The following is an 18,490-nucleotide window of genomic DNA, read 5'->3' as shown; positions in this document are numbered from 1 at the left end:
TAAGTTGTAGGTTAGGGAATATGACCATATCCAATGGATAGGAAACAAAGAAATTTGACTTATATCCTCCAAGACAACCATTACTAGATCTAATCACATCTATTTGGCCAAATTTAGGAGATGAAGAAGAGTTAAATTCTATAGCACAGCTCATGATGTTACATAGACAATCCTTTCTAAAGATGCAAGAGGAAGATTTAGTACTTCAGAGTATTCTTACTAATAGTTGTGTGGTAGAAAAGGATGTATCTGAAAGTTTTGTGTTGGAATTAACCACATATGAGGACTGTGATGAGAATTGTACTCTTCTCAAAGAACCTGATATTCTTCATCAACTCTTACCATGTGAATTAGAAGCAAGTTCAATCTTTGAAGCTGCTATGATAGAGTCTACTACTACTGTTGAGTTGTCCAAAGGTCATAATCTTCATGTTAACCCCATATTAATGCCCACACAAATGGAACAGTTAACAAAGTTGATTCAAAGGCATGAGAAGGCCTTTGCATGGGACTATAGTGATATGAAAGGGTTGAGTCCTACATTGTACACTAATAGGATATACATCAATGAAGGGTGTCTACCACTCTGTCAAGCTGAGAGAAGGATAAATCCAAGTCTTAGAGAAATAGTTAAAACTAAATTACAAAAACTGCTTGATGTTGGTTTTATTTCACCTATATCTGATAGTAAATGGGTGTCACCCCTGGTCATAGTGCCCAAAAAGGGAGGAAAATGGAGAATTTGTGTAGATTATAGAGAATTAAACAAGGCCACAAAAAAGGATCACTTTTCTTTACCATTTATAAATCAAGTTCTAGACACTCTAGCTAGAAAGAAGTATTTATCTTTTCTAGATGGGTATAGTGATTACAATCAAATCAGTATTTCTCCTGAAGACCAAGAAAAAACCATGTTCACATGCCCATGGGGTACTTTTGCATACTCTATTTTACCATTTGGTCTATGTAATTCTCTTGCAAAATTCCAACGAGCTATTATTAGCATCTTTGCTAATATATCACATGATTGTATGGAAATATATATGGATGATTTGACAACATTTGGAGTCCCATTTGAGGAAGCAATGATGAATCTTGAAAAAGTGTTGATAAGGTGTCAAGAACATAATTTGGCACTTAATAGTGAAAAAAAATTTATGCTTATGCAGGAAGGTGTGGTGCTTGGTCATTTCATATTAGCTGCAGGAATACAAGTGGATCCAGCTAAGATAGAGGTAATTCAAACATTGCCCATACCTACAAAACTGAAAGATGTCAAATCTTTTCTAGGTCATGCTAGATATTATAGACATTTCATAAGATATTTCAGCAAAATAGATAGTCCCTTGTATAAATTACTAACCAAGGAAGCTAAATTTAGTTGGACAACCAAATGTAATGAAGTCTTCCTATAGCTTAAGGAACTTCTCACTATAGCCCCAGTTTTACAAGGCCTTGACTAGAATTTTCCTTTTCACTTATATACAGATGCTTCTGACTATGCCATAGGTGCAGTTCTAGGACAACAATCTCAAAATATTGAACATGCAATATATTATATTAGTAAGATCCTTCATGGACCAAAATTAAACTACACAGTGACTAAAAAAGAACTGTTAGTAGTAGTTTGTGCCTTGAACAAATTATGGCACTACATCACTAGCTATCCCATATTTGTTCGTATTGATAATGCAGCAATCAAATATCTCATTAACAAACCTGCTATATCAGGCAGGTTAGAAAGATGGTTACTATTATTGCAAGAATTTGATATAACCATCATTGATAAGCTTGGAAAAGCCAATGTGCTAGCTAAATATTTATCAATAATTCATCATGATGAGAGTGACACTACTCTAGTAGATGATACATTTCCAAATGAGAATTTATTTTATATTGTTGTTCAAACTCCATGGTATGCAGATATTGCTAATTAAATTGCAGCTAATAAAATGCCAAAACATTTTTCTTACAAGGAAAAGAAGTTTCTTGTAGAGAAAAGTTTCCATTTCTCCTAGATAGATAATCTCTTGTTTTATACTAGACTTGATCAAGTTATGAGAAGATGTATTAGAGAAGATGAGACATATGATATTCTACATGCATATCATAATGAACCATGTAGAGGGCACTTTTCAACCAAAAAAAACAGCCTTGAAATTTTTTTAAATGGGTTACTACTAGCTTACACTTCACAAAGATGCAGTTGTACACTTGATTTGTGTCACACTCTAAACCATTCTATCCAAACAATTCCATGAGTTGGAATGCTTAGATGCCGGCTTAGAGCTCCCTATCCACGGAGTGCAAGGAGTTAGTATTTTAGCATGAAAGGCTCTCAGCTAAGCCTTAGAAATGTACTTCTTGCTAGTAAACCATGCAACGGGAGGTTCTTTGAGACAAGAGCAAGAGTGCAAATAACTTCAAGGAATCCCTCAAGAACGCAATGCAAGTATGGAAACTAAGCTAAGATGATAATGCAAAATATAGCTATGCTAAGCATGTATGAGATTGTTACAAAACCAAATATTTAAACTATGTGAGATTATTGCAAGAAATCAAAGTTAAACTAAAATGCAACTATGCTAAGAATACCATATGATCTTATGCTAATATGATGGAATGAGAGAATGAGACAAGAAATGAGAAGTTTTCCACAAAGCTCCCAAGAAATCTATTAGAAAACCTCCAGCATGACAATATTCAAATGAGGGATTGATCATTTGAGGGGGAAAGCTCTCTCCCTTTTAAAGATGTACGGACGGTAGAGATCAAGATGAAGATGGTGGATGATCAACGGTTGAATTCAAAAATAGGAGTGATCCATGTGCACACACAAGTCAACCAATAGAATATAAGTTGACTTGTCACATAAGACAAAAGTCTCACAAGCCTTTTCTTTTAATTGTAAAATAGAAAAAGGACTTTATGTGTGCACTTTAAGTGGGTTAGAAGAATGGGGTGTTTTATTTAATTAAAAGGGGACATGTTCTTTTAATCAAATAATGAACTTAGGATAGCATAGTCAAACTATAGGTTATAATCAAATAAATTGATTATTAGCAATTTGGTCTAGGTAAATGATTAAATTAATTTAGCCAAAATACTAAGAAGGGGGCTAATAGTCTAGATGACCATTTTTAGGTGATTTCATTTGCCCCTCTTTGACTAATGCATGATCGATCTAGGAACACATTATGTCAAAGAAAATCAAAGCCAAGTAGGTGATGATAGATATAGATATCTGATTTCAAAAAATGAAATGCAAAAATAGATAGCAAGTCCTGAATGCATAGCCTAATATTAGTAGTACCGAACATTAGGAAGATGATGTTAGGATCCAAAAAGAATTCTAACATCTAGCAAAGCGAATAGATCAAGAGCAAGTGATAAGGTCAAATAAATTCTCCTAAGAAATAGATAGCTGTAACAATCAGCAATAGAGTATTTTTACCCCCTTGGGATTGAAATCGAAATGAGGTAAGAGGAAGCAAAAAGTAGCTAGACATGAGAAAATTGAGATATAGAAATGTCTGATATGATAGATAAATGATTTAGAACCCAAGAATGACTATAAGAAATTGATAAAATGCCTCAGTTTGACTAGAGTTGACCTTGAAGGATATAGCATAAAAATTAGGTCAAATCTAGTAGAGAGATGATTTAGATGTAAAAAGGTGAATATAAGGAGATATGAAGCATAGAAATGATGAAGTCATGAAGAAATGACAATGCCCCAGTGATGATTCAAAGATTAGACCTCAAACGGTCAGCTAACTGCTCAGAAGAAGGTAAAATTTTAAAATTCAATTTTGACCATCAAGATGAACTCGAATTTTGATTTCGATCCCAAAAATGGATCCAGGACATCGAAATTAGCTAGGGGTGCAATTTTTGTGCAATTTCGAGGAGTTTAAAAATTAGGTCAAAATGAGGTTGGAGGCTATAAAAGGGGTCCAAGTGTCATTTTCACTATTCATTTGTCTTTTTTTGATTTGAGAGATTTTGTGTGGCCCACATAACATCATGGCTCAAGCAAACATTCCTCTTCATCAACACCATTTCGAGCACAGTCGGTCGCACAACTGGCCAGAGCGATATGGGGTGCTGGTAAGTGACTACCTTTTTGTTGCTTTTTCAAAAATTTTGTGAGTTTTTCGCACATTTTTAAGTTTTTTTGAAAAAAAGTCATGCGATACTTTTAAAGTATCGCACGGGCTCAGAAATACTATTGTGCGACACTTTTTTTTGAAAAAAGTGTTGCACCATTCAAAAAAATGTGTCGCGCGGGCCATACCCAAATGTCGCACGACATAGTGCGAAATGTCACACGACATAAAAATGTCGCACTCCTGTTTAGAAAAGTGTCGCGCGACACTGTTTTAAAAAATGTGTAGCACTCTTTTTGTAAAAAATGTCGCACAACTAGTTTTGTTATTTTTCTGAATGCTTTGTTTCGTCATGTGACTATTACTAATGATTGCTTGTTTTACCTGGACAGGAGGTATTCTTGGCATTACAGATTAGAGCTCCCAAGGTGGTTGGTTTGCATGTTGTGCAGCATTTGAGCAATTTGGAGTAGATTGCGATAGTGGCTATGGGTTTGCGCTGGGTTGTACGGATGCCCCATATTTAGGCAAACCACAATTTGTTTTTTGCGCTGGCAGAGAGGTGGCATAGCGAGCATAACACCTTTCACTTATCGACTGGTGAGGCGTCGATTACTTTGGAGGACATATATCGCATTCTGTGAGTGCCATGCCACAGCGATCTGGTAAGTTACTTGGTTAGTATTTTGTTGATTTAGCCATTTCAATGGTGGATGCCAGGTGTACTAATGTTAAGTTTGGTGATGGCATAGGTGCACTATGATACGACCCCAACAGAGGGGAGAGCGCGAGTGCAGGAGCTTTTCCAGGATGTGACCATTCTAGACCGTCACCTAAGTTGGGAGAGATTGATGACTGAGTATGGATATTTTTATCCTTTGCCCAGCTTGTTATGCTCTTTGGTAGCCCAGGCCCTGGTGACAGACCAAGGTCAGAAGGGATTTCCACTAGGATGGGGTCGACTAGTATATGATCTGATCTCCCGACCACATAGGATGGCATGGGGGCCTGCGATACTAGCAAAGATGTACCATGAGATTCATGAGATAGTATACCATGAGGGTGGGTCATGGGTATGCGGAGCAGTGTTAGCACAGATATGGGCTTGGGAGCACATCGTTGTGATCCGACCACGGGTGCAGCCACGAGAGTGCAACCAGTTGTACATTTTTTGCTATAGAGGTTTCATCCCATAGAGGCATAGTGGAGATGTGACCTATTACCAATGCCTATTTGATGAGTTGACAGAATTCACATTGCGACCATACCGGGAGTGTCAGTGGTGGTCAGATTCATGGGAGTTAGACTACATGCATTATAGCAGACCGCTAGTGGGTCGGAGCATAGACATTGTGGAGCAGTTTGTGATCAGTCATGTATGGCAAAAGTTTGCAAAGTGACAGGTGGTGTCAATGGAGACCACTACCTATGCCCGGATGTGCATAGATGAGGGATTGGGATGGCTACCGATGCTGGACTATCATACAGTAGTTCGGGATACTGTAGCACTAGTGGCGACTCCCTAGGATTATCGCCCAGATGTGGTAGATGTAGGGGTTGATCCAGGGTATCTTTATGAGATGTAGAGACACTCGTTCCCCTAGTTCACACATCTAAATGCATCACCTGCAGGAGTGGGAGGTGGAGGTGGTGGAGGGGGAGGTGGAGGAGGAGGAGGCAGAGGGAGAGGGAGAGGGGGTAGGCAGATGGAGGGGGAGAGTTCCCGAGCAGGACGAAGAAGGATGCGAGTGTAGGCGATGCAGGCGCCAGAGGAGTCCTCAGAGTTTGATGGTGATGATGGTGGAGAGGAGGAGGTGCCCTTGAGGAGACAGCGAGCGGTGAGGGTAGAGGCACCTATAGAGCAGCCAATAGGAGGAGAGGAGCAGGGTGCGAGGATCCGTGCCTTGGAGGCAGAGATGCACGCAGCTCGGGTCACCATTGCAGTACGGGATCAGCAGCTGATGGATGAGCGAGCATGAGCAGATGAGCTACATCGAGAGCAGGATACTACGAGGCAAGAGGCAGGGCATCATGGTGCCCGAGCTGCATACTATTATGCTACCTATAGGAGTGTGGTACCACCATGACAGGGTCTTCCTGATTATTCAGAGCGAGCGAGCAGATTAGAGGGTGCAATGTAGGCACCGAATAGGAGACAAGCTCCTCCACCAGGGCCAGTACCAGCTATAGAGGGTGGCAGTCAGACATGACATTGTGTTTTGATTTGTACCTTATGTATTTTTGAGACATATATCTAGATTTTGGATCTCACATTTGTATATGTACCATGACACATTTGATATATATATGAGATACTGGGTTTATCGATATTCTTGTGTATTTGTCTTAAAATGTATGTTTCAGCTTTCATGTGATGTTTCATTTTTTTGTTTTCAGCTCATGTATGTGTAGATGCTTTCATATGGGTCATATAGACTTAAATGTTTTTGTGAAAATGTGACACTTGGATAGATCGTATGTGATGATTTTTGGATTAACCCCTTTTGATGACAGGTTAGCAAAGAAATGTAGTGAAAGATTAAGAAGGTGAAAAGACAAGTAGAAACGAAAGATAAAAGCAGCTAGTTGATATGTCCATAAAAAAATGAAAAGAGAGAGAGTTCTTCCCACATGTAGGAATGTGCAACTAGAAAAAATGACATGAACCTAAAATGCAAGCTACTATGCAAAGTGGTTTACCAGCAAGAAACTCATAACATTTAGACTCTTAATTTCATCATTGAATGTTTATTAGGGACATCATGAGATCATACAACCATCACTAGTATAACTATGAGGATATGAATATGATCAATATTAAATAGGTATGTGGAAATCCAATCTAAGCATCAGAGACATGTAAGTCAAGATAACTACGCGATTAGATTCCCTAAGTTTAATTTAGCAAGATTACACCTGTATCAAGACATAAGCACTAGGATAAACCCCAAGTGCAGTCTTGCAAAATAGTCAAGGATGATACATTTGTAAGTCAAAATGTTGAATAGGTCAAGCATAAATGCTTACAACACTTTAGACAAACAAAGTATACCCACAAGTAGAAATCAAGAAAACATGTCCCATGCCCCCAGTCTTCTAGTCAACGACATCCTCGAAAGACTATTAGGGAGGGAACACATGGCAAAGAAATCATCATAGACAGCACACAAATTAGATAAAGATCAGCATAGCTCAGTCGTTTAAGTGTTAAAGTGTGTGTGTGTAAGTCACTTGGCCATTTCTTCAAGACTTGATTTTGATAGTGAGAAATATCGCGACATCGGAGACCATAGGTACACTATCTGTAAAGTGTTGAAAAACACTTGATGTCACAGTGGGTAGGGGTAGTGTTGAGAAACACTTTTTTGTGAGTTGTCAAAGAAACCCTAATGCACAAGAATACCTCAATATGCTAAGTAGCTATGCCCCCAAGATGAGGACAAGAAACAATTCCAAGCTAGGAAATGTGTAGCGAAGTGGATGATTGAGTTTGATAGACATAGGTGCAAGGGTTTCAAGTAGCGCCTGTTTCTAGGTTTTCACCACTTTACAGATTTTTTCAGGACTTTTTTTTTTTTTTTTTTTTTTTGGACATTTTCTAATTTTTAGGAATTTTTTCAAGATCATAGATATATACAAGATAGTTGAGCAGAAAGCCTCTAAGTATAGAACTTCTTCAAGTGTAGGATGTTGATAGGCTCTGCAAGTTCTTCACCCTCTGATGTAGACAACTGGTAAGCACCAGACCCAAATGCTACTATGATAATGTAAGGACCCAACCAGTTAGGTTCAAATTTCCCTTTCTGCTCTCGATTTTTCTAATTTTTTGGATTCTCCCTAAGCACAAGTTCACCAACCTAGAACTCACGGGGGTGAACCTTCTTGTTATATTGTGTAGACATGTGTTTCTGATAAGCTCTCATGTGATCAAAAGCAGCCTTGTGACGTTCATCCAGAGTCTCTAATTCTTGTACTCACATAGCTCTATGATCTTCATTGATTATTAACCCATGTAAGGAGACGCATAAAGAAGGTATCTCGAATTCTAATGGGAGAACACCCTTAGAGCCATAGACTAGAGAAAAGGTTGTAGCCCATGTAGGAGTATGAATAGAGGTTCTATAGGCCCAAAGTGCAAGATTTATTTGCAAGTGCCAATCTTTCCAGACTTGTGAACTGTGCGGTGTAGGATTTTCAGCAGTGTTTTATTAGAGGCCTCGGCTTGGCCATTCCCTTGGGGATAGTAAATGGAGGACCAGTGTTGTTTAATTCGAAACATTTTGAATAGTTGTTTTAAGTCCTTATTCTTGAACTGCCCTCCATTATCCGTAACAATAGAGGATGGGATACCATATCGAAAAATGATGTGATTCACTATAAATAGGGCAACATGTTTGCATGTAGCAGCAGATAATGGTACAACTTCAACCCATTTAGTGAAATACTCTGTTGCTATGATGATGAATTTATGACCACTGGATGAGCTTGGATGAATCTTTCCTACCAAGTCAAAGGCCCATCGCTAAAATGGCCAATATGTCATAGAAGGGATTAACTCTCGTCCAGGAGCATGTATCAAGTTGCCATGGAGCTTAGATTTCTGACAGGACTTTGCATAGCATACAGCATCAGCTTGCATGGTGGGCTAGTAATAACCCATCCTAAGCAGTTTTCGAGCAAGTGCAAGGATATTAGAATGTGCCCCACAAATGCCATCGTGGACTTCAGCAAGTGCCTTCTCAGACTCTTCTAGCTCTAAACACCTAAGCAACATTCCATCTAGACCCTTCCTATACAAGTCACCAGAGACCAAAGTGTAGTGTGAGGCATTACGAAGGAGTTGGCATTTTTGGTTGCACGTGAGGGTTTCAGGAATAACCTGATCACATAGGTAGGAGAAAATAGCCACATAGCGGGAGGAATCGTGACCCACAATAGTGTAGATCACCTAGTTATCTAAGGAATCATAGCCTAGATGACGCAATTCTTCCACCAGGAACTCAAATCGCAATTCATGTTCTTGTAATTGGAGGATAGAAGCTAAGGTGGCCATAGCATCAGCAGCCTTGTTTTCTTCTCTAGGAATTTTCTGGAATGTTACAAAGGTAAAATAATTCCTTAGAGCATCTATCAACTTTTTATAAGGGATTAACTTGTCATCCTTTGTTTGATATTCATTATTCACTTGGTTCACAACTAGTTGAGAATCCCCATAGATGTATAGCTCAGTTATTCACCATTCAAGGGCCATTTTGATCCCATTTGTTAATGTTTCATACTTTGCAATATTGTTTGTACATGGGAACAATAATTTGTCAGACTTTGGGATCGTATAACCATGAGGGGAAACAAACAACACTCCTGCTCCTACTCCATTCTGTGTATGGGATCCATCAAAAAACATCTTCCATGTTCTGTCAGTAATGTTCATGATCGAGGCATCTGGAAACTCAATTTGCATAGGTGCTACATCTTCAACTGGGAAGTTAGCCAACTGGTTAGCTATGGCCTATCCTTTGATTGCCTTACGTTCAACATACTGAATGTCAAATTTGGAAAGAATCATCATACATTTAGCAAGGCAACCAGTAAGTGCAGCTTTACTTAATAAATATTTCAAAGGGTTTATCTTGGCAATCAAGTGAACTGTATGGGCCAACATATAATGCCGAAGTTTTTGGGAGGCAAAAACTACAGCAAGGCATGCCTTCTCTATACTTGTATAATTTAGTTCATAAGCCACCAAAGTTTGATTGATATAGTATATGGCTCTTTCTTTACCCATCTCATCACTTTGGGCTAAGAGTGCTCCTAGAGAAGAATCCGTAGCTGAAATGTATAGAATCAAAGGTTTTCCCTTAATGGGTGGCATCGAAACTGGCAGTTTTGCCAAGTAGCCTTTGATTTGATCTAAGCTTTGTTGACAGTCACTGTTCCAAATATGGGTAGATCCTTTATGTAGATTTTTATTGAAAGGTTGAGCCTTATCAGCTAATTGAGAGATAAATCTTCTTATGGATTGTAGCCATCCTTGTAGACCTCTAAGCTAATTGATAGTCTTTGGTGGAGGCATATCCATGATAGCTTGGACCTTTTCAGGGTCAACCTTAATGCCTTTTGCTGTAATGATATAACCTAGCAATTTTCCAGAAGTGACACCAAAGGCACATTTTTTTGGATTCAACCTAAGTTGGAATTGTTCCATACGGTCCAATATCAAACTAAGGTCTTTGAGATGTGTGTCTCGTTTCTTTGATTTTGCCAATGTGTCATCAACATAGTCTTCCATGTTTTTATGCATCATATCATGAAAGATGGTTGTCATTGCTCTTTGATATGTAGCGCCAGCATTTTTGAGCCCAAAAGGCATGACATTCCAGCAAAAGGTACCCCATGCACATGTAAAAGCTATCTTTTCTTGGTCTGCTAGAGCTATCTTTATTTGGTTGTACCCAGAAAATCCATCCATGAGTGAGTACATCTCATATCCCGCAGTCATGTCCACTATCATATCGATGTTTGGTAGTGGAAAATCATCCTTGGGGCATGCTTTATTGAGATCTCTAAAATTGGTACAAACTTGTATGGATTTGTCATGCTTGGAGATAGGTACAATGTTGGAAATCCACTCGGCATAATCAATGGCCCTAATGAAGTTTGCATTCAATAGTTTTTCTAACTCTGTCTTGACCAATAGGGCCACATGTGGATGCATTTTTCTCAACTTCTATTTGACAAGCTTGACATCTGGTGAGATTGATAAGTGATGCATGATGAGATCTATATCAAGCCCTGGTATGTCATAGTATGTCCATGCGAAGTTGACCTTCTTGTCTTGAAAGAATTGAGCAAACTGTGTCTTTTCTTCATCTGACAAAGATTGAGCTACATGGATGATCTGAGGACATTCTTCTGTTCCCAAGTTGATAGGCTATGTAGGTTCAAATAGAACCGAAGATCTATCTTAGAAATAGCTTGGCAGACTACCAAGTACCTCATCCGCAGGTGCCTCAGAGAGGTTTTCACCATTAGATACACCTTTATTTTTACTTTTATGAGGATCAGACACCGCCACAATGTGGTTTTTGCCATCTGATCGCTTATTTTTCCTTTTAATTTTTTGACTGAGGTACTTGATATCTGATTCCGTCATGTTAACTGCGAGTTCACTGGTGGAAGAACTGACAGGTTCAATCGCATTTAAATAACAAGCGATCTCATAGTCATTTTGGAAAGATCGTATTTTAGGTCTTTGATTTTGGATAGACCAATCTATGAGATCTAGGTGAATTAGCGAGAGTGAGGGAGAAGTTTCAATGTGATTGATATGGAAGGAGTCATCTCTAGTGACTTGTGAAGTTGAGCCTATAGAAAATGTCGCAAAGGAGTCCAACTCAGGAATAGTCCTAGAGGAACTAGCGTGATCCATTGAGACATGTTGTGAGTCAAACTCATCTGACCCCATACTAGACTGTTTGACTACATCGGGTTGGGTTGCATAGGCATTAATGACATCCACCCCTAGCTCGCAAGATAAATCAGAGAGGCTTTCCCACTCATACTCATGAGAATCTATACTTTGACCCCTAGCTATGAGATGAGCAATATTCTGCCTAATCTGCCCTCTATTTATGTCCTCAAAAGTAGACCTTTCTTGTTCCTGTTGTTGGGAGGTAGAAGTTTCTTCATTATTAGCAGTCACTATTTCTTCTCCCCAAAGGAGGGAAGTGAGAGGAACAAAGTCTTTGTCTTGTGCAGTAGTAGCAATTACGGGAGAGTCATCATCCTCTGATTCACTAGACATGAGCAATCTTCGATCACAGGTTGGTATATTATTGTTTAGCCCAAAGCCCAGACCAACGGTGTCTCGAGCATCACAACCTTGAATGTGACTTAAAGGTTCAACCAGAGCATTCTTACAACCAGTTAAGGACCCGTGGCCCTGGTAGCCCATTTTTGTCAAAAATTTATAGCCTTTTCCATTTTTTTTTGGAGAAATAGGAGTAGTCACTGTAACCTCCTCGTCTTCCTCTTCTTTTTAGATCCAGTCCCTAATGGCCTGTTCTTCCTTCTCTACTTCTAGTGGTATGGAAGATTGCACAAAAGCACCAAAAAGTGTCATAGCAGAAGCAGAAGACTTTTTTGCAATAGTTAGTTTCCCATAGGACTGAGGGGAAATTGGTAAGGCAGCAATAGAGTCCAAAGTGTACTCGCCCATACTAAGGCTCATCATTTTCAGTTTTTGTTCACATTCTGTGAAAGATGGTGTTAGCTCATGAGAAGAGCGATTGTGCGGGACTAGTGTTTCAACAGTAGATAATGTGTTGATAGACATAGAGTTGTCGTCGGGGATAACTACTTTAGTACCATTAAAAGGGAACTTAATGCACTGATGGTATGTAGAGGGTACTGCTTGCATATCATGAATCCATGGCCATCAAAACAACAAGTTGTATGCAAGTGGTATGTCTAAAACTTGGAAAATGACATTCTTCTCAACTAGACCAACTCTGATTGGAAGTACAATTAGACCTTTAGAAGGCCTTTCAACCTCATCATAGGCCTTTATAGTGATCTTGCACTTAGGATTGATGGAAAATTCAAACATGCCCAATTGTTGGATTACATTAAATGAAATGATATTTAACCCTGCACCATTGTCTATCAAGACTCGACCGACGAGGGTAAGAAAGATTTGAACTTTGACATGAAGAGAAAGATTATGGGGATGACTAAGAGCTTGATCATCTTCTTCAGAAAAGGTGAGATAGTGAGGCGAGGAGATGTGGTTCACCATAGCTTGGAATTGTTCCACATCAATATCTGTGGGAACATTGGCAGAACGTAAAGCTTTCTCAAGGATATCCCTGTGCAAAGGAGATAACTCTAGCAATTCAAAAATGGAGATTTGTGCTTGTGTGTGTTGCAGTTGGCTAAAAAGATCATAGTTGGATATCTTGGAAGTAATTGTTTGCTTAGATGATGAAGCATTTTTGGGATCATTAGCAACTTTTAGGACAACCTTAGATTGCCCCCTAGTGATAGCATTAAGTGGTTCACCTTGAGAAGATGAAGAGTCAGCCACTCAGAGTACCACCTTGGGTCTATTATCAATATGATCTTGAGGAGTAGATCATGTCCTTAAGACCACTCTTGGTCATTCATCTTCAGCATCATAATGTGGCCAGTTGTCATTTTTGGAGCTTGCCAGAAATATGTATTCAACAGGCTCAAGCATGCTTATAACATTATCAGTGTTAGCGTAAGCATAACTGATTTTGGTGTCATGATTCTTTTTGGCAGCTACCCTTGAGGTCTCACCCTTTTCGTATTCAGGTAATGGTTTTTGGAAAGCCTTATGATCAGTATTCTTAACAAGGCCATCTGTAACAACTTTTCCAGCTTCAATGAGGTCTTGAATTACATCTTTGAGTTTGAAGCAATTCTCTATGTTATGCCCCTTACTTCAGTGATAGCTGCAAGTATGATCTTCTCTCCACCATGGAGGTCTAACAGGTGGATCATAAGGACGTGATTTTTTTGGCAAGGTAACCAATTTGTTTGCAATTAAGGTTTTTAAAACCACTTCATAAGGTTCAACCATAGGTGTGTAAACACGTCGCTTCTTTGAAAATTTAGAGCCTTTGTCAAAGGTTTGTGGTTTTGAACCTTCCTGTTGCTTTGCTGCATAGATGGCATTGGAAAGGTTAAATGTAGGTTCCTTAGTCTTAGGAGTGTCTACTACTCCGCCATTGACAACATACTTGTTTTTGTTCCAAGGTTTGCCTTTTTCTTTACCGTTTCCATTGTTAACTCTATCCTTGTTTATGGCAATATCACCTCTTTTGATAGCAACATCCTCAATGTGATATGCACTTTCTACCATGGCATTGAAGGATGTGAATAACTGATTTCTTAGATCAAAGTATAATTCGGGTACAAGTGTATTGACAAAAATGTCAATTTGTTCAGCCTCGGGCACTTGCCGAGGATACCGAGAGTATAAAGATCTCCATCATTGGAGGTATATTGCAAAAGATTCTCTTGGTTTTTGTTTGATGTTGCATAAGTCTAGCACAGTCACAGGATGTTGAATGTTGTATGAATATTGCTGGATGAAGCGTTGCACAAGTTCGTCAAATGTTTTGAGAGGAGGACTCAATTTTGTGAACCATTCCATAGCTTGTCCTCATAGACTTCTAGGAAACAAATGCATAAGAAAGGTGTCTTATGCATAAAGTCCATGCTAATAGCATAGAAATGTCTCACATAGTCGTGAGAGTCACCATTTCCATCGTATTTTTCATACTTAGGAACCTCTATATCCTTAGGAAATGGCAGCATGTATAGACTCGTATTGAATGGAAGAGCACAAATTGATTCAACAAATGATGTCTTAGGTGGCTCTTTTGAAGTTTGCGATTGTGCAAATTGTTTCCTTAGTTCTTGTATTTCTTCCCTTAAGATTTCAGCCTCAGTGGGCTCTCATTTTGGAATAATATGTTCAACATTAAAACCTTCAGGGAGTTTCCATCCCCTAGCTGTCATGTATTGGAAGTATTGGTCTCCATTTTCCTCTAAAGCTCTGAGCATTAGTTTTTGGGAGAAGCCATCTTGTTGAAACTTGATCACGTCTTCACTAGTTACTTCTTTATCACTATCATGATAAGATGGTTTAGGTGAAGCACATGCGCCAGTGGCAGCTCTAGGAGTCCTTGGAGGCGTGTGATTACCATCATTTTTCTCAAAAGGATTTCAAGGACAAGTTCCTTTATATCCTTCATAGCATGCCTGATTGTTAGTTTCAGCTTGTTCATTTTCTCTCTCCATAGCATATATAGCCTCTAAAGTCTTTTGAGTTTCACGTGCTTGTTCTTCTAAGTGACATTTAATTTCATCAGGGTGCACCATAGTGAATATACCACTCGTATCCTCAGGTGTCTCAAAGGGTGTACCAAATGGATTTTCAGAACTATAAAGTGGGTTGTGCCGAACGTTAGCTGTTTGTGTTTGAGCAAATTTGAGATTCTTATCACAAGGTTGTTTGCGAGGATGTTTGGGTGGTGTTTCCAATTGCTTGAAAATGAAAGGCATGTGGCTACCATTACCAACTTGATATCTAGTTGTGACTGGCATGTAAAGAGATGTCTTTGTTTAGTAGGACAAGAAACGCAGGCCAAATTTGAAGCTTTTACAATCAGGACTAGTCACTTGTCAAAATGTGATAGATGGCTTGTCAAACAGTGCTCAAGATCTTACAGCACGGGTGATGCGAGCCAAGCAGATGAGCAAGGAGCTCAATAGCGGATAGCTAGAATAAAATAATAGCTGAATTTTGACAAGTGATTCATCAAGACGTTTCAAGACTTACATTTGATGGACTAAACCCATCTTTTCAACCTAGGACGAATTCTTCACACACCGATACGGAGCCAGGATCAAGGGTGACCAGCGTGACTCTCCTTAGACCAAACAAATCCAACAGAAAACTCTGTTTTTGACCCAAAATGACTCTAGGCGATACTTTCTCAAAAGGAGGGTGACATAAGTTCAGCAAACAATGTCGCATGATAGAATTTTAGGAATGGTGCAACACATTATTCTCAGGTGACAGATATTTGACCCAAGTGTGATAGAATCTCAGACACAGTGCGACATAATTTACCAAGACATGTGACAGAATTTTTTTTAAAAATGTTGCACGATATTTCTCCTGAAAGCGTGCGACAGAGTGTCAGTTTTGTGCAAAAAAAGTCAATTTTTTGGTTTGAAGTTCGTTTCAATTTGTCAATCAGACAGTCATTTTAATTAGACAGCATTTTGTTTCAGTTTGTATCAGTAAACAACAAGGTTTGCAAATAGTAAGTGTTGTAACATGTCTCAAAACAATTGATCAAGGGTAAAAACAACCTTGTCAATACGCATTTGGGATATCAGAATGTACTTTCTAACAACTTTTTATCAAAATGTTTATGTTGCAAGAACGTTAACACTGGTCAAAACATCAAAAAAAATAGCCAAGCAATCTACCTTAGAGTCATGGTTCATTACTCAACAACTTGGCCCACGCTTGATGCTCCTTCACCTCACACCAAGTGGTTTCCCACAAGAGATATTGGCTTTATCATGGAAGTGCCATAAGCACAACCAAGGAAACACATATGGTGAGTGTAAATCTTGGGGTGATCCGGGTAGTCCACTAGGATCGATCCTTGCACCAAGAAGTTGAGCGGCTAAAAAGGGTAGTTACTAACTTAGGATTTTTAGATCAAGCTTTTGTTCATAGTGTTCCTCTTGCTCCCAATTATGGGACACCTCACCTTGCGATCTCCCTATGGTCAAAATCCCATAAGCGATCACACTAGGAAAAGAAAAACACTACATCTACCAAAGTTTTGTGTCCTTGGTAGCCTTGAGTTTATAGTGGGTTGGAATAGCTAGGTAATCAGCTTGTCCCCACTTGGGTCATTCTTTTGCATTTGAAGCTTTGACATGCGTTCTTTTGTATGCAAGGTTTCAATTTTTTTCTTCATAAAGAGGGTAACCTGCAATCACAACTCGTTAGCCCACAAGTTAGCACAAAATAATCACAAAAACTATGAATTAAACCTCTGTCAAATAGCCTAAAACTCTGCTTAAAAACAACAGTCAGCTAGCTAAGAAGAAATTTGATCAAAACGCTCAAGGAACAAGCAAAGAAAATGTCACGCGATACTTTTTGCTGAACAAATGTCGCGTGATACTTCATAGTATAGTGGGGTGACAGTTTTTGTTCAGGTGATACATTTCCTTCAGCCGTGCAACAGACTTTTTCAAAGAGGGCAACAGTATGCAGGCTACAAGTGCAACACTATTTCCAAAAAATGTGTCGCACGACAGTACTGTGAATTGTCACGCGATACTGGAAAAATGTCGCCCAACACTGCGACTATAAAAAAAGAAAAAATGCAGAATAGTAAGGAAAATGCAAATGAAAATAAGAAAATGTAGGGTGAAACATACAGTCCGGCCCCATGATGGGCGCCAAAAATGTACACTTGATTTGTGTCACACTCTAAACCATTCTATCCAAACAATTCCATGAGTTGGAATGATTAGATGCCAGCTTAGAGCTCCCTATCCACGGAGTGCAAGGAGTTAGTATTTCAGCATGAAAGGCTCTCAGCCAAGCCTTAGAAATGTACTTCTTGCTAGTAAACCATGCAACAGGAGGTTCTTTGAGACAAGAGCAGGAGTGCAATTATCTTCAAGGAATCCCTCAAGAATGCAATGCAAGTATGGAAACTAAGCTAAGATGATAATGCAAAATGCATCTATGCTAAGCATGTATGAGATTGTTACAAAACCAAATATTTAAACTATGTGAGATTATTGCAAGAAATCAAAGTTAAACTAAAATGCAACTATGCTAAGAATGCCATATGATCTTATGCTAATATGATGGAATGAAAGAATGAGACAAGAAATGAGAAGTTCTCCACAAAGCTCCCAAGAAACCTATTAGAAAACATGTAGCATGACAATATTCAAATGAGGGATTGATCCTTTGAGGGGAAAAGCTCACTCCCTTTTAAAGATGTATGGACGATGGAGATCAAGATGAAGATGGTGGATGATCAATGGTTGAATTCAAAAATAGGAGTGATCCATGTGCACACACAAGTCAACCAATAGAATATAAGTTGACTTGTCATGTAAGACAAAAGTCTCACAAGCCTTTTCCTTTAATTTTAAAATAGAAAAAGGACTTTATGTGTGCACTTTAAGTGGGTTAGAAGAATGCAGTGTTTTATTTAATTAAAAGGGGACATGTTCTTTTAATCAAATAATGAACTTAGGATAGCATAGTCAAACTATAGGTTATAATCAAATAAATTGATTATTAGCAATTTGGTCTAGGTAAATGATTAAATTAATTTAGCCAAAATGCTGAGAAGGGGGCTGATAGTCTAGATGACCATTTTTAGGTGATTACAATAGCCAACTATACACAGAAGTGTGATAAGTGTCAAAGGATGGGTCACCCAACAAGAACAGATGAAATGCCTCTTAACCCACAAATGGCATTAACACCATTTGAAAAATGGGGCATGGACTTCATTGGTCCAATTGATCCTCCATCCAATAGGAAATCATATATTCTTGTGTGCACTAATTACCTAACAAAATGGGTTGAAGTCAAAGCCATGAAGCATTCTCGTGATCACAAAGTTGCAGAATTTCTATGTGAAGAAATGTTTACTTGTTATGGTGTATGCAAAGAACTAGTCATTGAACAAGGTGCACAATTTACTTCTCATCTAATCTTAGAACTAATGAAACAATATAACATTAGGCACTAGAAATCGAGTCCCTATCACCCCTAAGCTAATGGACAAGCA

General features: G+C 38.8%; 1 pseudogene; it reads left to right on the top strand.

Moving 5' to 3' along the window:
- LOC149528093 (uncharacterized) overlaps positions 1-18,490 on the top strand; it is a 55,621-nt pseudogene that overhangs the window by 33,343 nt on the left and 3,788 nt on the right.

This window comes from Cupressus sempervirens, chromosome 11, assembly GCF_028749045.1.
Source record: "Cupressus sempervirens isolate cs-2001-9-10 chromosome 11, ASM2874904v1, whole genome shotgun sequence".
Lineage (NCBI taxonomy): Eukaryota > Viridiplantae > Streptophyta > Pinopsida > Cupressales > Cupressaceae > Cupressus > Cupressus sempervirens.
The sequence above is the reverse complement of the archived record's forward strand: the minus strand, read 5'-3'. Positions and strand labels throughout refer to the sequence as shown.